Here is a 23178-nt window from a genome sequence, read left to right as displayed (position 1 = left end):
AAAAATATTCTTTACATCAACAACAGGAATCACTACAAAACTTTTTGTATGACCTCTTATACGCTATATTAGGCCTAGCCTTTGGAACTTTGGTTTCCTCATTATGGCTACTATATTGTGATCACTATATCCGATGGATTTGGATACTGCTTTCAAGCTAATTTCTGCAGCATTAGTAAAAACATGATAGATATAAGTTGATGATTTCATTCCTGTGCTGTTTGTAACTACCCTGGTAGGTTGACTGATAACCTGAACTAGGTTGCAGACACTAGTTACAGTTTTAAGCTTTTTCTTGAGTGGGCAGCCTTATGAAAGCCAGTCAATATTGAAAATCACCCAGAAAATATACCTCTCTGTTGATATCACATACATTATCAAGCATTTCACATGATATCCAGATACTGACTGTTAGCACTTGGTGGTCTAAAGCAGATTCCCACCAGAATGGGCTTTAGGTGAGGCAGATGAACCTGTAGCCATATTACTTCAACAGTATTTAACATAAGATCCTCTCTAAGCTTTACAGGAATTTGATTCTGAATATAAACGGCTATACATCCAACTTTTGGCAATTCTGTTCTTTCTGTAGATCTTATAACCATGTATTGCTACCACTGTGTCAACAAATATATTATTTACAGTTGAAGTCGGACGTTTACATACACCTTAGCCAAATACATTTAAACTCAGTTTTTCACAATTCCTGACATTTAATCCGAGTAAAAATTCCCTGTCTTTGGTCAGTTAGGATCACCACTTTATTTTAAGAATGTGAAATGTCAGACTAATAGTAGAGAGAATGATTTATTTCAGCTTTAATTTTTTTCATCACATTCCCAGTGAGTCAGCAGTTTACATACACTCAATTCGTATTTGGTAGCATTGCCTTTAAATTGTTTAACTTGGGTCAAACGTTTCGGGTAGCCTTTCACAAGTTTCCCACAATAAGTTGGGTGAATTTTGGCCCATTCCTCCTGACAGAGCTGGTGTAACTGAGTCAGGTTTGTAGGCCTCCTTGCTCGTACACACTTTTTTAGTTCTGCCCACAAATTGTCTATAGGATTGAGGTCAGGGCTTTGTGATGGCCACTGCAATACCTTGACTTTGTGTTCCTTAAGCCATTTTGCCACAACTTTGGAAGTAGGCTTGGGGTCATTGTCCATTTTAAAGACACATTTGCGACCAAGATTTAACTTCCTGACTGATGTCTTGAGATGTTGCTTCAGTATATCCACATAATTTTCCTTCCTCATGAGGCCATCTATTTTGTGAAGTGCACCAGTCCCTCCTGCAGCAAAGCACCCCCACAACATGATGCTGCCACCCCCGTGCTTCATGTTTGGGATAGTGTTCTTCGGCTTGCAAGCCTCCCCCTTTTTCCTCTAAACATAACAATGGTCATTATGGCCAAACAGTTCTATTTTTGTTTCATCAGACCAGAGGACATTTCTCCAAAAAATATGTTTTTCACTGTGGATATAGATATTTTTGTACCTGTTTCCTAGAGCATCTTCACAAGGTTCTTTGTTGTTGTTCTGGGATTGATTTGCACTTTTCGTACCAAAGTACGTTCATCTCTAGGAGACAGAACGCTTCTCCTTCCTGAGCGGTATGACGGCTGCATGGTCCCATGGTGTTTATACTTGCGTACTATTGTTGGTACAGATGAACGTGGTTCCTTCAGGCGTTTGGAAATTGCTCCCAAGGATGAACCAGACTTGTGGAGGTCTACAATTTTTTTCTGAGATCTTGTCTGATTTCTTTTGATTTTCCCATGATGTCAAGCAAAGAGGCACTGAGTTTGAAGGTAGGCCTTGAAACACATCCATAGGTACACCTCCAATTGACTCAAATGATGTCAATTAGCCTATCAGAAGCTTCTAAATCCATGACGTAATTGTCTGGAAATTTCCAAGCTGTGTAAAGGCACAGTCAACTTAGTGTATGTAAACTTCTGACCCACTGGAATTGTGATACAGTGAATTATAAGTGAAATAATCTGCCTGTAAACAATTGTTGGAAATATTACTTGTGTCATGCACAAAGTAGATGTCCTAACTGACTTGCCAAAACTATAGTTTGTTAACAAGAAATTTGTGGAGTGGTTGAAAAACGAGTTTTAATGACTCCAACCTTAGTGTATGTAAACTTCCAAATTCAACTGTGAGTTTCAGAGATTGTCAGATTATGAATGTCATCTGTTACTAGGAAATTTTTCATTTCACGAACCTTGTTTCTTAAGCTACATATGTTAACGTGGGCTATTTTAGCACTTTTCTGGGATGCTTGATTGTTTTTATTGATTTACTGGGGAGTTTAGTAGAGGTGCTCAGGTTATTTTTGTTAATGCAGGGTGAGCTTCACACAGTGGACTTCCTGCTAGGTTACACCGCCTCAGTGCTAACAGTATAACTCTGTTTCATAGGCACATGATTACTGCATACAATAGCTGTACTATCAGCAGAGACATTCAGGGCATAAATTAGGTTACTTACATTGTGTCTTCCAGCGCCCCTGGGATAATGTACATTTTCTGAAGCATTATGACAAGTCATTGTCTCAATGACGAGTCATTGTCTAAACACAGCCTTATAATGCTGTGAAAGGATCCAGGAACACAAATGTTTTGGGTGGATCCCATCCTCCTTATTATTTGAGCTTTGTTTCCAGAAGGTTTCAAAAGTGTCAATAAATGTTACACCCACAGAGCTGCAATAGTCTCGTAGCCAGTTATGAAGTGCTAAAAGTCTGCTGAATCGTTCAATGACACGATTTAGAGAGGGCAGAGGGCCAGATATTATGGAGCGTTTGTTGACGTCAAGGAGTGACCCAATCAGTTCTTTAAAATCCATCTTCAGCTGTTCTAAGCTTCCCTTCATAATGTCATTGAATCCCACATGAACTATGATAGACTCAATTTCCTGATGCTGTTTTAAAATGTAGTGCTATAAAGTAGATTATCAACTGGGTGGTTCGAGTCCTGAATGCTGATTAACTGACAGCCGTGTTATATCAGACCGTATACCACGGGTATCACAAAACATTTATTTTTACTGCTCTAATTACGTTGGTAACCAGTTTATAACAGCAATAAAGCACCTCAGGGGGTTGTGGTATATGGCCAGTATATCACGGCTAAGGGCTGTGTCCAGGCACTCCGCTATGCGTTGTGCCTAAGAACAGCCTTTAGCCGTGGTATATCGGCCATATACCACTGTCACATGTGCTCCCTCTTTGGCCTCAAGGTCACCAGGCTGCTCGTGATGGCGCACACCTGTCACCATCGTTACGCGCACCTGTGCCTCATCACTCACCTGGGCGCCATCACTTCCCTGATTACCTTCCCTATATATGTCACTCCCCTTGGTACCTTATTGTTTCTGTGTCATGTCTGTGCGTTGTCCGTGTTTCTTATTTTGTATTATGTTGTGTTTATTTATTAAAACACTCTCCCTGAACTTATACATCATTACAACCACACCCCATCGTGCCTTATTGCTTAAGTATAGAAGAGTACTCTAGTATATAGTACAGCAGAGTACAGTACAGTAGAGTACAGTAGTATTCAATACAGCAGAGTACAGTACAGTAGATTACAGTACAATACAGTACAGTTCAATAGTATTCAGTACAGCAGAGTACAGTAGAGTGCTATACAGGAAAGTACAGTAGAGTAGAGTAGAGTACAGTACTATACAGTAGTATACAGTAGCGTGCGATAAAGCAGAGTACAGTGCAGTAGAGTACAGTACAGTAGAATACAGTAGTACACAGTAGAGTGCTATACAGCAGCGTAGAGTACAGTACATTAGAGTGCAGTAGTGTACAGTAGAGTGCTATATAGTAGAGTACAGTACAGTAGACTTCAGTATTATACAGTAGAGTGCTATACAGTAGAGGACAGTACAGTAGAGTGCAGTAGTATACAGTAGAGTGCTATACAGCAGAGTACAGCTAGAGTAAAATAGACTAGTTTACAGTAAAGCAGAGTACAGTACAGTAGAGTACAGTACAGTACAGTACAGTACAGTACAGCACAGTACAGTACAGCGCAGTACAGTACAGTACAGTAGTATCCAGTACAGCAGAGTACAATGCAGTAGAATACAGTACCATACAGTAGAGTGCTGTACAGGAGAGTACAGTACAGTAGAGTACAGTAGTATACAGTAGAGTGCTATACAGCAGAGTACAGTACAGTACATTAAATTGCAGTAGTATACAGTGTAGTGCTATAAAGCAAGTACAGTACAGTACAGTACAATAGAGTGCTATACAGCAGAGTACAATACAGTAGAGAGCAGTAGTATACAGTAGAGTGCTGTACAGTGGAGTACAGTATAGTACAGTGCTATACAACAGCGTACAGTACAGTGGAGTAGTTTACAGAAGTATACAGTACTTCGACCCTCCATTCCATTTCCCTTTACTTCTTTCCTCTCCTTTCATTATTCTGTTCTTATTCTGTTCTTTCTCCAACTCCTTTCCTTCCTTTTCTTTCTCCACTTCCCTTCCTAGTCACATATTACATTTAGATTTTTGTCATTTACACAAACACAAAATGCAAATTGTTTCAGGAAAGGATGTGACTCATTGGTTTAGGTTCCTCCTGTTTTATAATCAGCAGGGTCAATGTTTGTACCATGTTTTGTGCTGCTACCATGTTGTGCTGCTGCCATGTTGTGTTGCTGTTGTACCATGCAGTTGTCATGTTGTGTTGCTACCATGCTATGTTGTTGTCTTAGGTCTCTTTTAATGTAGTGGTGTGTTGTTTCTCTTGTCCTGATGTGTGTTTTGTCCTATATTTTTATTTTATTTTATTTTTAATCCCAGCCCCGTGCCCGCAGGAGGACTTTTGACTTTTGGTAGGCCGTCATTGTAAATAAGAATTTGTTCTTAACTGACTTGCCTAGTTAAAAAAGGTTAAATAAAAAATTAAAAAATAAATGTACAGTATAGTGACAGGAAGAGGTTCCGGTTTTCTACTAACATCATTATGTATAGGATGTATAACCTACTGACAGACAGGATAGCCTTAAATGGCCTTAAATGAGGTAGAAAATAGGCCCAATACAGCTGAATATGATCAATTGTGTTGTGTTAGCTTGTGTCTGTCTGTTCATAGCGGATGTATAACTTGATGAAATCTAAGTTATCATTACAGTACAGTGCATTCGGAAAGTATTCAGACCCCTTGACTTTTTCCACATTTTGTTATGTTACAGCCTTATTATAAAATTGATTAAATCGTTTTTTTCCTCATCAATCTTCACAAAATACCCCATAAGGACAAAGTAAAAACAGATTTGTAGAAATGTTTGCAAATGGAAATATCACATTTACATAAGTAGTCAGACCTTTTACTCAGTACTTTGTTGAGGCACCTTTGGGAGCGATTACAGCCTTGAGTCTTCTTGGGTATGACGCTACAAGCTTGGCACACCTGTATTTGGGGAGTTTATCCCATTCTTCTCTGCAGATCCTCTCAAGCTCTGTCAGCTTGGATGGGGAGCGTAGCTACACAGCTATTTTCAGGCCTCTCCAGAGATGTTAGATCGGGTTCAAGTCTGGGCTGTGGCTGGGCCACTCAAGGACATTCAGAGACTTGTCCCGAAGCCACTCCTGTGTTGTCTTGGCTGTGTGCTTAGGGTTGATGTCCTGTTGGAAGGTGAACCTTCGCCCCAGACTGAAGTCCTGAGCGCTCTGGAGTAGGTTTTCATCAAGGATCTTTCTGAACTTGCTCTGTTCATCTTTCCCTCGATCCTGACTTGTCTTCCAGTCCCTGCTGCTGAAAAACATCCTCACAGCACGATGATGCCACTACCATGCTTAACCGTAGGGATGGTGCCAGGATTCCTCCAGACGTGACGCTTGGCATTCAGGCCAAAAAGTTCAATCTTGGTTTCATCAGACCAGAGAATCGTGTTTCTCATGATCTGAGAGTCCTTTAGGTGCCTTTTGGCAAAATCCAAATGGGCTGTCATGTGCCTTTTACTGAGGAGTGGCTTCTGTCTGGCCACTCTACCATAAAGGCCTGGTTGCTGGAGTGCTGCAGAGACGGTTGTCCTCTTGGAAGGTTTTCCCATCTCCACATAGGAACTCTGGAGCTCTGTCAGAATGACCATTAGGTTCTTGGTCACCTCCTTGACCAATGCCCTTCTCCCCTGATTGCTCAGTTTGGCCAGGCAGCCTGCTCTAGGAATCTTTGTGATTCCAAACTTCTTCCATTTAAGAATGATGGAGGCCACTGTGTTCTTGGGGACCTTCAATGCTGCAGACATTTTTTGGTACCCTTCCCCAGATCGGTGCCTTGACAAAATCCTGTCTCGGAGCTCTGCGGACAATTCCTTCTACCTCATGGCTTGGTTTTTGCTCTGACATGTACTGTCAACTGTGGGAATTCATATAGACAGGTGTGTGCCTTTCCAAATCATGTCCAATCAATTGAATTTACCACAGGTGGACTATAATCAAGTTGTAGAAACTTTTTACGAGAAAAATCGCATAAAAATTGATTTTAAACAGCGGTTGACATTCTTCGAAGTACGGTAATGGAATATTTAGAATTTTTTTGTCACAAAAAGCGTCGGGCGCGTCACCCTTCGAATAGTGTCTTGAACGCACGAACAAAACAGAGGATATTTGAACATAACTATGGATTATTTTGAACCAAACCAACATTTGTTATTGAAGTAGAAGTCCTGGGAGTGCATTCTGACGAAGAACAGCAAAGGTAATCCAATTTTTCTAATAGTAAATCGGAGTTTGGTGAGGGCCAAACTTGGTGGGTGTCTAAATAGCTAGCCCGTGATGGCTGGGCTATCTACTCAGAATATTGCAAAATGTGCTTTTGCCGAAAAGCTATTTTAAAATTGGACATAGCGATTGCAAAAAGGAGTTCTGTATCTATAATTCTTAAAATAATTGTTATGTTTTTTGTGAAAGTTTATCGTGAGTAATTTAGTAAATTCACCGGAAGTTTGCCGTGGGTATGCTAGTTCTGAACGTCACATGCTAATGTAAAAAGCTGGTTTTTGATATAAATATGAACTTGATTGAACAAAACATGCATGTATTGTATAACATAATGTCCTAGGATTGTCATCTGATGAAGATCATCAAAGGTTAGTGCTGCATTTAGCTGTGGTTTGGGTTTATGTGACATTATATGCTAGCTTGAAAAATGGGTGTCTGATTATTTCTGGCTGGGGACTCTGCTGACATAATCTAATGTTTTGCTTTCGTTGCAAAGCCTTTTTGAAATCGGACAGTGTGGTTAGATTAACGAGAGTCTTGTCTTTAAAATGGTGTAAAATAGTCATATGTTTGAGAAATTGAAGTAATAGCTTTCCTAAGGTATTTGAATAACGCGCCACGGGATTCCACTGGCTGTTGAGTAGGTGGGACAATTTCATCCCACATACCCTAGAGAGGTTAATCTAACCACACTGTCCGATTTCAAAAAGGCTTTACAACGAAAGCAAAACATTAGATGATGTCAGCAGAGTACCCAGCCAGAAATAATCAGACACCCATTTTTCAAGCTAGCATATTATATGCATATTCTAGTTTCTGGGAAGTAGTAATAACCAGATTAAATCGGGTACGTTTTTTATCCGGCCGTGCAAATACTGCCCCCTACCCTAGAGAGGTTAACACCCCGGCCGTCCTACAATCTAAAATAGATGCCCTCAATCTCACACAAATTACCATGGAACCTACCAGGTACAACCCTAAATCTGTGAACACGGACACCCTCATAGATATCATCCTGACCAACCTGCCCTCTAAATACACCTCTGCTGTCTTCAACCAGGATCTCAACGATCACTGCCTCATTGCCTACGTCGGTAATGGGTCCGCGGTCAAACGACCACCCCTCATCACTGTCAAACGCTCCCTAAAACACTTCAGTGAGCAAGCCTTTCTAATCGACCTAGCTCGGGTATCCTGGAAGGATATTGACCTCATTCCATCAGTAGAGGATGCCTGGTTACTCTTTAAAAGTGCTTTCCTCGCCATCTTAAATAAGCATGCCCCGTTCAAAAAATGTAGAACTGAGAACAGATTTAGCCCTTGGTTCATTCCAGACTTGACTGCCCTTGACCAGCACAAAAACATCCTGTGGCGTACTGCATTAGCATCAAATAGCCCCCGCGATATGCAACTTTTCAGGGAAGTTAGGAACCAATATACACAGGCAGTTAGGAAAGCAAAGGCTAGATTTTTCAAACAGAAATTTGCATCCTGTAGCACAAACTCAAAAAAGTTCTGGGACACTGGAAAGTCCATGGAGAATAAGAGAACCTCCTCCCAGCTGCCCACTGCACTGAGGCTAGGAAACACTTTCAGCACCGATAAATCTACGATACTCGAGTATTTCAATAAGCATTTTTCTATGGCAGGCCATGCCTTCCACCTGGCTAGCCCTACCCCGGTCAACAGCTCTGCACCCCCCACAGCAACTTGCCCAAGCCTCCCCCATTTCTCCTTCATGCAAATCCTTTCTAAAGTCTTTGAAAGCCAAGTTAACAAACAGATCACCGACCATTTCGAATCCCACCATACCTTCTCCGCTATGCAATCTGGTTTCCGAGCTGGTCATGGGTGCACCTCAGCCACGCTCAAGGTCCTAAACGATATCATAACCTCCATCGATAAAAGACAACACCGTCTTCATCGACTTGGCCAAGGTTTTCGACTCTGTCAATCACTGCATTCTTATCGGCAGACTCAATAGCCTTGGTTTCTCAAATGACTGCCTCGCCTGGTTCACCAACTTTTTCTCAGATTGAGTTCAGTGTGTCAAATCGGAGGGCTTCTCCGGACCGCTGGCAGTCTCTATGGGGGTGCCACAGGGTTCAATTCTCGGGCCGACTCTTTTCTCTGTATATATCAATGATGTCGCTCTTGCTGCTGGTGATTCTCTGATCCACCTCTATGCAGACCACACCATTTTGTATACTTCTGGCCCTTCTTTGGACACTGTGTTAACAAACCTCCAGACGAGCTTCAATGCCATACAACACTCATTCCGTGGCATCCAACTGTTCTTAAATGCAAGTAAAACTGAATGCATGCTCTTCAACCGATCGCTGACAGCACCCGTCTGCCTGTCTGGTATCACTACTCTGGACGGTTCTGACTTAGAATATGTGGACAACTACAAATACCTAGGTGTCGAGTTAGACTGTAAACTCTCATTCCAGACTCAAATTAACCATCTCCAATCCAAAATTAAATCTAGAATCGGCTTCCTATTTCGCAACAAAGCATCCTTCACTCATGCTGCCAAACATACCCTCGTAAAACTGACTAGCCTACCAATCCTCGACTTCGGCGATGTCATTTACAAAATAGCCTCCAACACTCTACTCAGCAAATTGGATAAAGTCTGTCACAGTGCCATCCGTTTTGTCACCAAAGCCCCATATACTACCCACCACTGCGACCTGTATGCTCTCGTTGGCTGGCCCTTGCTACATATTCATCGCCAAACTCACTGGCTTTAGGAAATCTATAAGTCTTTGCTATGTAAAGCCCCGCCTTGTCTCAGCTCACTGGTCACCATAGCAGCACCCACCCGTAGCACGCGCTCCAGCAGGTATATTTCACTGGTCATCCCCAAAGCCAACTTCTCCATTGGCCGCCTTTCCTTCCAGTTCTCTGCTGCCAATGACTGGAACGAATTGCAAAAATCACTGAAGCTCGAGTCTTACATCTCCTGCATTAACTTTAAGCATCAGCTATCAGAGCAGCTTACCGATCATTCTACCTGTGCACAGCCCATCTGTAAATAGCCCACCCAACTACCTCATCCACATATTGTTATTTATTTTTTGCTCCTTTGAACCCCAGTATCTCTACTTGCACATTCATCTTCTGCACATCTTTCATCTTTCGTCTCTCTTCAATTCACAAGAGGCTGAATGCCTCTCAGTAGAGACAGCATCCGAGCGAGCGAAACAGCGCAGCTCTGTCTCTGTATGTATAGTCCATTCTAGCCAGTGCTGTCTGGTCAAAAATAGTATAATATTGTTGCCGCCTGTAGCATTGAATGCAAGGGAAGCCATTTGGCCTTTCTTGATAAAAAATATATTATAATAATAGCCAACCAGCGTTGAGGTAAACTGAATTAAACTCAACTTTAAATGGTACTGGCGCACCAAAAAAAAGTGTCAAGGGAAGCCAGTTAGGATTTGGCTTCACACCAATCACATTGCAGCAATAGCAAACGTTATAAAAAAAAACTTACATTGTTGCATCTCGTTGAGTTGTTGTCCTCCAGTCTTTAGGTACCGAGCTAGCAAAAATTATCCCTTTCTTAAATTAGCCGTGGATGGAGATAGGGATTTGGACTTGTGGTTTTACTTAATTCTTCATATTGGCCAATGATTATAACAGCAATTCTGATCCAGTCACAAATTCATACATTGTGCCCATTGCCTGATAGGATGGAATATCAATATGTATCTAGATGTAGTAGGCTAATGTTAACTAGCGGGCTCATCATTTCCCGTGTCATGAAAGGAAGTTAGGCTAACGAACAAGCATTTTAGCCAGGTAGTCTAGGACAACAAAAATGAAAAGCGTCATAGACTGTTTCGGCAACATGAAAGAGAGGTGAATGGCATTGGCAGTTCTCTACAAGTAAGGTGAGGCAACATGTTTTTTTCCTACTTGCAAGCACGCATGCACACACACACACACACACACACACACACACACACACACACACACACACACACACACACACACACACACACACACACACACACACACACACACACACACACACACATACACAAATCAGTACTATGGACAGCCGCATCATATTTAGTTTATGTTAAGTGGACTAAATTGTTTTTGGTATCTTTTAGTTGTTGCTGTATTAGACTAAGCGTAGGTGACTTCATGATGTTGAAATGTTAGTTGAAATGGTGTTGGCTGGAATAATGGAGGCTGCTCATGTTTTCTTTGCGTCTTGCGGTTTTGTGACGAAACAAAGGTGTCTCGCGCTGCCTTTAGGCCTATATATCATGGTGGTGAGGCATATGAACGAAAAGGTTATAGAGCAAACAATGCAATTATCACATCACATAGGTTGTAATATGGCAAGTTTTTTCTGGCTTGGATTCCCCAGGGATTTTACCCACACACCACTAATGCCTATAACTGAACATCTCTAAAACTAAGAGCATTATATTTGGTACAAAACATTCCCTATGTTCTAGACTTCAGCAGAATCTGGTAATGAATGGTGTGACTGTTGAACAAGTTGAAGAGACTAAATTATTTAGTGTTTACCTTAGATTGTAAACTGTCATGGTCAAAGCATATAGATTCAATGGTTGTAAAGATGGGGAGAGATCTGTCCGTAATAAGAGATGCTCTGCTTTTATGACAGCACACTCCAAAAAGCAAGTCCGCAGGCTCTAGTTTTTTCTTATCTTGATTATTATCCAGTCGTGTGGTCGGGTGCTGCAAGGAAAGACCTAGTTAACAAGAAGTTAAGCTTTTAAATGATGTATGACACTTGTATTTTCATGAATGTTTAATATTACGATTTCTGTAATTTGAATTTGGCACTCTGCAATTTTACCGGATGTTGGCCAGGTGGGACAGTAGCGTCCCAGTGATCTGTAAGAAGTTGAAGTGGCCAGTGATATGAGTCTCTATGTAGGCAGCAGCCTCTCTGAGTTAGTGATTGCTGTTTAGCAGTCTGATGACCTTGAGATTGAAGCTGTTTTTCAGTGTCTCGGTCCCAGCTTTGATGCACCTGCTCTCAATTGTGCATCTGTAAAAGTTTGTCAGGGTTTTAGGAGACAAGCCAAATTTTGTCAGCCTTCTGAGGTTGAATAGGCGCTGTTGCGCCTTCTTCACTGCACTGTCTGTGTGAGTGGACCATTTCAGCTTGTCTGTGATGTATACCCCGAGGAACTTAAAACTTTCCACCTTATCCACTACTGTCCCTTCGATGTGGATGGGGGGGTGCTCCCTCTGCTGTTTCCTGATGTCCACGATCATCTCCTTTGTTTTGTTGACATTGAGTGAGAGGTTATTTTCCTGACACCACACTCCCTGTAGGCTGTCTCGTCGTATTTGGTAATCAAGTCCACTACTGTTGTGTCATCTGCGAACTTGATGATTGAGTTGGAGGAGTGCATGGCCACGCAGTCATGGGTGAACAGGGAGTACAGGAGGGGGCTGAGCACTCACCCTTGTGGGGCCCCAGTGTTGAGGATCAGCGAAGTGGAGATGTTGTTTCCTACCTTCACCACCTGCGGGCGGCCCATCAGAAAGTCCAGGACCCAATTGCACAGGGTGGGGTTGAGACCCAGGGCCTCCAGCTTAATAAAGAGCTTGGGGGGTCCTATGGTGTTAAATGCTGAGCTGTAGTCAATGAACAGCATTCTTACATAGGTATTCCTCTTGTCCAGATGGGATAGGGAAATGTGCAGTGTGATGGCGATTGCATTGTCTGTGGACCTATTAGGGCGGTATGCAAACTGAGGTGGGTCTAGGGTGGCAGGTAAGGTGGAGGTGATACGACCCTTGACTAGTCTCTCAAGCACTTCATGATGACAGAAGTGAGTGGTACGGGGCAATAGTCATTTAGTTCAGTTATCTTTGCCTTCTTGGGTACAGGAACAATGGTGGACATCTTGAAGCATGTGGGGACAGCAGACTGGGATAGGGAGCGATTGAATATGTCCGTAAACACACCTGCCAGCTGGTCTGCGCATGCTCTGAGGACGCAGCTAGGGATGCCGTCTGGGCCAGCAGCCTTGCGAGGGTTAACATGTTTAAATGTCTTACTCACATTGGCCACGGAGAAGGAGAAAGTGTTTCGTTTGTCTAGAAGCGAGACGTCGGTGTCCATGACATGGCTGGTATTCTTTTTGGAGTCCATGATTTCCTGTAGACCCTGCCACATACCTCTCGTGTCTGAGTCGTGGAATTGCGACTCCACTTTGTCCCTATACCAACATTTTGCTTGTTTGATTGCCAAGCGGAGGGAATAACTACACTTTATATTCAGCCATATTCCAAGTCCTCTTTCCATAGTTAAATATGGTGGTTCTCGCGTTCAGTTTTGGGAAAATGCTGCCATTTTTCCACAGTTTCTGGTTAGGGTAGGTTTTAATAGTCACAGTGGGTACAACATCTCCAATGCACTTCCTTATAAACTCACTCACCGAGTCAGCGTATAGATCAATGTTATTCCCTGAGGCTGCCTGGAACATTTCCCAGTCCGCGTGATCAAAACAATTTTTAAGTGTGGATAACGATTGGTCAGACCAGCGTTGAATATTTCTAGTCATGGGTACATCCTGTTTGAGTTTCTGCCTATAAGACGGTAGGAGCAAGATGGAGTCGTGGTCGGATTTGCCAAAGTGAAGGTGAGGGAAGGCCTTGTATGCATCGCGGAAATTAGAGTAGCAGTAATCGAGTGTATTGCTCGCGTAAGTGCTGAAATCAGTATGCTGATATATTTAGGTAGCTTTGTTATCAAATTTGCTTTGTTAAAACCTCTCTAGGGGAGGTGGGACGCAATCGTCCCACACTATTCAACAGCCAGTGAAAAATCAGAGCGCCAAATTTAAAACCACAAATGTCATAATTCAAAGTTCTCAAACATAGGACTATTTTACACCATTTTATAGATACACTTCTCCTGAATCGAACCACGTTGTCCGATTTCCAAAAGGCTTTACAGCGAAAGCAAAACATTAGATTATGTTAGGGGAGTACATAGACACAAATAACCACACAGCCATTTTCCAAGCAACTAGCATGCATCACAAATACCCAAAACACAGCTAAATGCAGCACTAACCTTTGACGATCTTCATCAGATGACACTCCTAGGACATCATTTTACACAATACATGCATTTTTTGTTCGATCAAGTTCATATTTATATTTAAAAACAGCATTTTACATCGGAGCGTGACGTTCAGAAAACATTTTGCCTCCACTTCTGCCGGTGATCAGCGCTACAATTTACAAAAATACTCGTCATAAACGTTGATAAAATATTTAACTGTCATTCAAAGAATTATAGATGAACATCTCCTTTATGCTAACGCTCTGAAATATTTCAAAATAACTTTACTGGGAAAGCACACTTTGCAATAATCTGAGTACTGCACTCAGAAAAATACACTAGGCAATACAGATAGCCGCCATTTTGGAGTCATCTAAAATCATAAATTGCATTAGAAATTTTCCCTTACCTTTGATGATCTTTATCAGAAGGCACTTCCAGGAATCCCATGTCCACAATAAATGTTGTTTTGTTCGATAAAATCCATAATTTATGTCCAAATAGCTCCTTGTTGTTCGCGCGTTCAGTTCATCTACTCCAAATGTAGGAAGCGCACCGAAAAGAAAAGTAACAAAGAAAATCTATTTATGTTCGTTCAAACATGTCAAACGTTGTAAAGCATCAATCTTTAGGGCCTTTTGAACGTGAAACTTCAGTAATATTCCAACCGGACGGTTCCTGTGTCTTGAAAAACGTTTTGGAACACAGGTCCCTTCTCACATGAATGCGCGCCAATGAACTGATGGGTCTACATCTTCCCAGCCTTCTTGTTCGGTCTCTGTTCATCATAGATGCCTCAAACAACTTTCTAAAGACTGTTGACATCTAGTGGAAGCCTCAGGAACTGCAAAATGAACCCTAACTCACTGTGTGTTCCATTGGCAATGACTTGAAAGGACTACAAGCACCAGAATTCTCACTTCCTGGTTGGATTCTTCTCAGGTTTTTGCCTGTCATATGAGTTCTGTTAAACTCACAGACATCATTCAAACAATTTTAGAAACTTCAGAGTGTTTTCTATCCAAATCTACTAATAATATGCATATTCCAGTTCCTGGGCCCGAGTAGTAGGCCGTTTAATTTATGTATGTTTTTCATCCGGCCGTGAAAATACTGCCCCCTACCCTAGAGAGGTTAAAATCCCCAGTTACAATAAATGCAGCCTCAGGATATATGGTTTACAGTTTACATAGAGTCCAGTGAAGTTCCTTGAGTGTCATCGTGGTGTCTGCTTGAGGGGGTATATACACAGCTGTGACGGTAACTGTCGAGAATTCTCTTGTGAGATAATATGGCCGGAATTTGATTGTAAGGAATTCTAGGTCGGGTGAGCAGAAGGACTTTAAATCCTGTATGTTGTTATGATTACACCATGAGTCATTAATCACGAAGCATACACCCCCGCCCTTCTTCCCAGAGAGGTGTTTATCGCTGTTGGCGCGACACATGAAGAAGCCCGTGGCTGAACCGATTCCGACTACGTATCCCGAGAGAGCCATGTTTCTGTGAAGCAGAGAATGTTGCAATCTCTGATGTCTCTCTGGAAGGCAACCCTTGCTCTAATTTCAATTACCTTGTTGTCAAGAAACTGGACACTGGCGAGTAGTATACTTGGAAGCAGTGGGCGGTGTACAGCCTTCCCTGTAGCTCAGTTGGTAGAGCATGGTGTTTGCAACACCAGGGTTGTGGGTTCGATTCCCACGGGGGGCCAGCACAGAAAACGAATGTATGAAATTGTATGAAATGTATGCATTCACTACTTTAAGTCGCTCTGGATAAGAGCGTCTGCTAAATGACTAAAATGTAAATGTAAAAATGTGTGCACGTCGAAATCTGCCTCTTCAGTGGCGATGTTGTTTTGGGTTGGCTTCTGGGATTAGATCCACTATCCTCTGTGGTGGTCCGAACAAAGGATTTGTTTCAGGAAAGTTGTACTCCTGGTCATAATGTTGATAAGTTGACGTCGCTCTTACAATTGAAGTCGGAAGTTTACATACACTTAGGTTGGAGTCATTAAAACTCGTTTTTCAACCACTCCACAAATTTCTTGTTAACAAACTGTAGTTTTGGCAAGTTGGTGAGGACATCTACTTTGTGCATGATAAAAGTAATTTTTCCAACAATTGTTTACAGACAGATTATTTCACTTATAATTCACTGTATCACAATTCCAGTTTCCATGCACTAAGTTGACAGTGCCTTTAAACAGCTTGGAAAATTGTAGAAAATGATGTCATGGATTTAGAAGCTTCTGATAGGCTAATTGACATCATTTGAGTCAATTGGAGGTGCACCTGTGGATGTGTTTCAAGGCCTACTTTCAATCATGGTTAAATCAAAAGAAATCAGCCAAGACCTCAGAAACAAAATTGTAGACCTCCACAAGTCTGGTTCATCCTTTGGAGCAATTTCCAAACGCCTGAAGGTACCACGTTCATCTGTACAAACAATAGTACGCAAGTATAAACACCATGGGACCACGCAGCCTTCATACCGCTCAGGAAGGAGACGCATTCTGTCTCCTAGAGATGAACGTACTTCGGTGCGAAAAGTGCAAATCAATCCCAGAACAACAGCAAAGGACCTTGTAAAGATGCTGGAGGAAACAGGTACAAAAGTATCTATATCCGCAGTAAAACGAGTCCTATATCGACATAACCTGAAAGGCTGCTCAGCAAGGAAGAAGCCACTGCTCCAAAACCACCATAAAAAAGCCAGACTACAGTTTTCAACTGCACATGGGGACAAAGATCATACTTTTTGGAGAAATGTCCTCTGGTCTGATGAAACAAAAATAGAACTATTTGGCCTTAATGACCATCATTATGTTTGGAGGAAAAAGGGGGAGGCTTGCAAGCCGAAGAACACCGTCTCAACTGTTGTCGGGGTGCTACTGGTGCACTTCACAAAACAGATAGCATCATGAGGAGGGGAAAATTCTTGTGGATATATTGAAGCATTATCTCAAGACATCAGTCAGGAAGTTAAAGCTTTGTCGCAAATGGGTCTTCCAAATGGACAATGACCCCAAGCATACTTCCAAAGTTATGGAAAAATGGCTAAAGGACAACAAAGTCAGGGTATTGGAGTGGCCATCACAAAGCCCTGACCTTAATCCTATAGAAAATTTGTGAGCAGAACTGAAAAAGCGTGTGCGAGCAAGGAGGCCTACAAACCTGACTCAGTTACACCAGCTCTGTCAGGAGGAATGGTCCAAAGTTCACCCAACTTATTGTGGGAAGCTTGTGGAAGGCAACCTGAAACGTTTGCCTCAAGTTAAACAATTTAAAGGCAATGCTACCAAATACTAATTGAGTGTATGTAAACTTCTGACCCACTGGGAATGTGATGAAAGAAATAAAAGCTGAAAGAAATCATTCTCTCTACTATTATTCTGACATTTCACAAACTTAAAATAAAGTGGTGATCCTAACTGACCTAAGGCAGGGAATTTTTACAAGGATTAAATTACAGAAATTGTGAAAAACTGAGTTTAATGTTGAGGACAGGCGTTCTGCTAGCGGACATCCAATGGAACAACAGGGCGCGAAATACAAAACATCAAAAATCTAATAATTTCAATTTCTCAAACATACGACTATTTTACACCATTTTAAAGAAACACTTCTCCTTAATGTAACCACATGGTCCGATTTCAAAAAGGCTTTACAGCGAAAGCAAAACATTAGATTATGTTAGAAGAGTACGTAGACAAAAATAACCACACAGACATTTTCCAAGCAAGGAGATGTGTCACAAAAACCCAAAATACAGCTAAAATGAAGCACTAACGTTTTACGATCTTCATCAGATGACACTCCTAGGACATCATGTTACACAATACATGTATGTTTTGTTTGATAAAGTTCATATTTATATCCAAAAACAGCATTTTAAATGTATTCCCACCAAAACCCTCGGTGAATGAGCACATCAATTTACAAAATACTCATCATAAACGTTGACAAAATATATACCAAATATTTAAAGAATTATAGATACACTACTCCTTGATGCAACCGCTGTGTCAGATTTTAAAATAGCTTTACGGAGAAACACATTCAATATTCTGAGTACATAGCTCAACCTTCAATGCAAGCTATACAGCTACTCACCAAGTTCTGGCATCAACAAAACTCTGAATTAGTGTTATAAATCATTCCTTACCTTTGCTGATCTTCAGCGGAATGCACTCCAAGAACACCTACTTCCACAAGAAATGTTATTTTTGTTCGAAATACTCCATATTTATGTCCAAATACCTCCGTTTTGTTTGTGCGTTCAGATCACTATCCAAAGGCATAATGCGCGAGCGTAATTTGTGACACGAAAAGTCAAAATGTTCCATTATTGTTCGTAGAAACATGTCAAACGTTGTTTACAATCAATCTTTAGGGTATTTTTAACGTAAAAATGCGATAATATTCCAACTGGACAATAGCGTATTCATTCCAGGAGAAAAAAAAGGAACGCATCACCAAGCCCTTTGTCCTCAGGCAGTCCACTCATTGACTGAGCTACTATTCTCTGCCCAGTAACAGTAGAAGGATGAAAAAAACATTCTAAAGGCTGTTGACAGCCATTGGAAGCCTTAGGAAGTGCAACGTGACCCCACAGACACTGTAGTTTCGATAGGGATTCAAAAGAAGAACTACAATTCTCAGATTTCCCACTTCCTGGTTGGATTTTTCTCAGGTTTTTGCCTGCCATATGAGTTCTGTTATACTCACTGACATCATTCAAACAGTTTTAGAAACTTCAGAGTGTTTTCTATCCAAATCTACTAATAATATGCATATTCTAGTTTCTGGGCCCGAGTAGTAGGCAGTTTAATTTGGGTACATTTTTTATCTGGCCGTGAAAATACTGCCCCCTATACTCAATAGGTTAAATGTATTTGGCTGAGGTGTATGTAAACTTCTGACTTCAACTGTATATCCAACAGTTGACCTAAATTGTTTGTGTTTATGAATTCATGTAGCTCTGTCCTTGAGCTGTTCTTGTCTATTAATGTTTTGTATTTTGTCGTTTCATATTTTGTGTGGACCCCAGGAAGAGTAGCTGCTGCAAATACCAAATGTAACTCATTTCAGGAAACTAGGCGTAAGTCGCAAATCAGAGGCATTTGAAGGTTTATTTAGCTTTTTTAATCAAAATGTGTTTTGGGGGCAGAAATGCCTTCTGGAACATTTGCACTTTCATGTGCCTTAATAACAAACTTGTATGCCATCTGTAAATACAAATGAATTATGAGCATAGTTGGTTTAGCCACAGAAAAAAACAGGAACCTTCCCGCTAGCCAAGATTGGCTGAGATATTGAATGGGCTGGACATGCCGAGAGATGAGTTTCGGATTGATTTGCCATGTAGCATCTTCTGTCTATAAAGTAAGCTGCTCGTTATGTGTAGATAATCCTTTCTACTGCAGTTTTTTCCAAAATATATAACGTTAGCCATAGAGAACTGCAAATGTGTTGCTAATGCTCTCAATAACATAGCTGCCCTGATATTATCAGATGCTATCGACAAATGTCAGTGGGAAAAAGTTGTGATGGACTACTTTCAAGAGGACGATCGTACCATACTGACTCTCTCTGACTTTGAGAATGAATCAGACAATGAGGAAATCCCAGATTTGTTATTTATTTTTTTACCCCTTTTTCTCCCTAATTTTGTGGTAGTTACAGATCCAATTGGTAGTTACAGATTTGTCTCATCGCTGCAACTCCTGTAAGAACACGGGGAGAGGCGAAGGCTGAGAGCCGTGTGTCCTCCGAAACACAACCCAACCAAACCGCACTGCCTCTTGACACAATGCCCACTTAACCCAGAAGCCAGCCACACAAATGTGTCAGAGGAAACACTGTACACCTGGTGACCGTGTCAGTGTGCACTGCGTCTGGCCCGCAACAGGAGTCACTAGTGCGCGATGGGACAAGGACGTCCCTGCTGGCCAAACCCTCCCCTAACCCAGACGATGCGGGGCCAATTGTGCGCCGCCCCATGGGTCTTCCGGTCGTGGCCGGCTGAGACCGAGCCTGGACTCAAACCCAGAATCTCTAGTGGCACAGCTAGCACTGCAATGCAGTGCCTTAGACCACTGTGCCACTCGGGAGATCCCTGATATAGGTAAAACAACAGGTCAAGGGGCTGTGAGACATGGGTTTAACTTTAGACACATGAAAAGTGGGATGTATATGGAGGGTACGGGGCCACAGAAGACGAACAGCAGAGGGGCTAATGACCTTGGAGATGGGGTAAGGGCCGATAAACTGGGGGGAAAGTTTGCGGGACTCCATCCAAAGGGGCAGATCCTGGGTGGACAGCCAAACCTTCTGCCTGAGATGATACAAGGGAACACTCAAAGGCCGAGAGACCCATGGCAGAGCAAGGAAGGGTATTGCGAGAATATTCGACCCACACTAGTTGCTGGCCCCAGGTGGTTGGGTTGGCGGAGACCAAGCAGCGAAGAGTCGTTTCCAAGTCTTGATTGGCTCGCTCTGACTGGCCGTTGGTCTGGAAGTGGAACCCGGAGGACAGGCTGGTCGACGACCTAATGAGTGTGCAGAATGCCTTCCAGAACCAGGACGAGAACTGAGGACCCTGTTCAGAGACCATGTCTACTGGGAGTCCATGGATCTGAAAGACATGCTGAACCATCAGCTGGGCCGTCTCTTTGGCAGAGGGTAGCTTGGGGACAGCAATGAGGTGAGCGGCATTGGAAAACCGATCCACTACTGTCAGGATGGTGGTGTTGCCATCAGATGGGGGGACACCCGTGACAAAGTCCAGGGCTATGTGAGACCATGGACAGTGAGGGACAGGCAGATGTTGAAGGAGACCAGCCGGAGCTTGCCGAGGAGTCTTGTTCTGCGCACAGACCGTGCATGTGGCGATGAATGCAAAGACTTCAGGAATCATGGTAAGCCACCAAAAGCATTGTTGGAAAGGCCGGGGTCCGACGGGAACCCAGGTGGCAGGCAAGCCTGGAGGAGTGGGCCCACTCCAGGACCGAGGAGGGGACTGCGTCAGGAAAAACATCCGGTTATCTGGGCCCCCAATTCTCTGGAGAATCCCAGGAAATGTTGTAGCTGCATTCTGGACATTGCCTGGGGCCAATCCCCCACTGCTCTCACCTTCTCGGGATCCATCTGTATACTCCCTGCAGCGATTATGTAACCCCGGAAGGGGATAGTGTAGTGATGGAATTCGCACTTCTCCACTTCCACAAAAAGCTGGTTCTCCAGGAGGTATTGGGAAATCTGTCGGACGTGGAGCACGTGTTCTTGAGCGGAGGCAGGACGGATAAACCCGGCAGCTAGGGAGTCCTCAATGTAGGTCTCCATAGCCTTGGTCTCCGGACCCGACAGAGAGTACAGTCGTCCCTGGGGCGGAGTGGTGCCTGGGAGAAGGTCAATCCCGCAGTTATAGGGTCGGTGCGGCAGAAGCAAAGTGGCCCGGGCCTTACTAAACACCTCTTGGAGGTTTTGGTACTCAGCGGGAATGGCAGAGAGGTCCAGGGCAACTTCTGAGCCCCCAGGAAGACTTCCCGGGTCAGGCTGCACTGACTTAAGGCACTGAGCGTGGCAGAACGGGCTCCAACCCATGATGGCACCAGCACACCAGTGAAGAGTGAAGAGAATCCCAATACCACGGGAACCTGAGGAGACTCTGTATTTATGTATTGCTTCATTGTTTAAGTATCTGAACAAGAATCTGAACAAGAATTGGATCGCTGTGGTTCCCTGACACCCGTAGGTTGATGGGAGTGGTATTGTGGGTGACCCAGCCTATAGAGCACCCGTCCAGCATTATATCGTCCATGGGAATGGAGAGAGGCTGAGTGGGGATTCCTAGCTCGGAGTAGCGTCCATAAAGCTCTCATCAGCCCCAGTCAATGGGTACTTGGAGAGATCTCAACTAATTTCCCCACTGCAAAATGACGAGTAAGGTGAGCCTGGTCTTTTAGTGGACAGGTGGAGCCAAAATGACCAGTAGTCCCGCAATACTGGCAACTCTTAGTGTGAATCCAGTATAGCCATTCGGCTAAAGACATCCAAGCTCTGCCAAGTTGCATTGCCTTGGGAAGAGATGAATCAGCAGCCTTCGGAGACTCTGGGGGAACTCAGGTAGCCTCGGGTTCTCTTGGAAATGGAGCCATCAGGGACTTCCGGGATGCCTCGAGGCGAGATGGAATCATTGGGCGGGCAAGTGAAATCAAATTTGCTCTCCTTCCTTCATTCCCGTAGTCGCCCATCAATCCGAATGGTCAAGGCGATGAGTGAGTCGAGATACGTCGGTAGTTCCCGGGCTGCAAGCTTGTCCTTTACTTCCTCTGATACTCCGTGCAGGAACATGTCAAACAGCGCTTCTGGGTTCCAGGCACTCTCAGCTGTCAACGTGCAGAAATCCACCTCATAGTCTGCCACACTGCTGGAGTCTTGTCGAAGCTGAAGTAACTTCTGGGCAGCCTCTCTCCCGGACAATGGAGCATTGAATACTTTCTTTACCTCCGCCACAAACTCCTCCAGACTGAAGCATACAGCCAACTTCTGTTCCCATACTGCCGTAACCCAGGCGAGAGCCCTCCCAGACATCAGCGTGATGAGGTATACTATCTTAGAGCAATCCTAGGGGAAGGAGGAGGGCTGCAGCTTGATGATGAGAAAACACTGAGCGAGAAATGCCCTCTCTCCATCGAAGCGTTCCGGGGGAGATAAGAGGGGTTCCCGGGAAACCGGGGTGGCCGGGAGGCTGCGCTACTAACAGCTGGGTTACTGAGGGGCTGGGAGGTTACCGTCGTGGTAGGCTGCCTAACAGGCAACCCACGGAACTGCTCTAGCAATGTGTTCAACGGTCAGTCGTGGCGTTCGGCCAAGGTCTGGAACCCTTCCATAAGACCATGAAGCAACTCCTCGTGCCTTTCGATGGTAGCTCCTTGGGAGGAGATGGTGTTGCGGAGTTGGTGCGAGTCTGCTGGATCAGTCATGGCGAATTCGTACTATCACGTTTTAGGGAATACCCAGATGCAGACAGTGTCGAAGTAACAAAAGTGTATTACTAGAACAGGGGCAGGCAAATCGACAGGTCAAGGGCAGGCAGAGGTCAGTAATCCAGATCAGAGTCAAAAGGTACAGAACGGTAGGCAGGCTCAGGATCAGGGCAGGCAGAATGGTCAAAACCGGGAAAACTAGAAAACAGGAACTATAGACAAAGACAGGAGCCAGGGGGAAAACGCTGGTAGGCTTGATGGACAAAATGAATTGGCAACAGACAAACAGAGAGCACAGGTATAAATACCCTGGGGATAACGGGGAAGATGGGCGACACCTGGAGGTGTGTGG

The sequence above is a fragment of the Salmo trutta genome, chromosome 22 (genome assembly GCF_901001165.1).
Source record: "Salmo trutta chromosome 22, fSalTru1.1, whole genome shotgun sequence".
In the NCBI taxonomy this organism is placed as follows: Eukaryota; Metazoa; Chordata; class Actinopteri; order Salmoniformes; family Salmonidae; genus Salmo; species Salmo trutta.
This window is presented reverse-complemented; position numbering follows the sequence as displayed.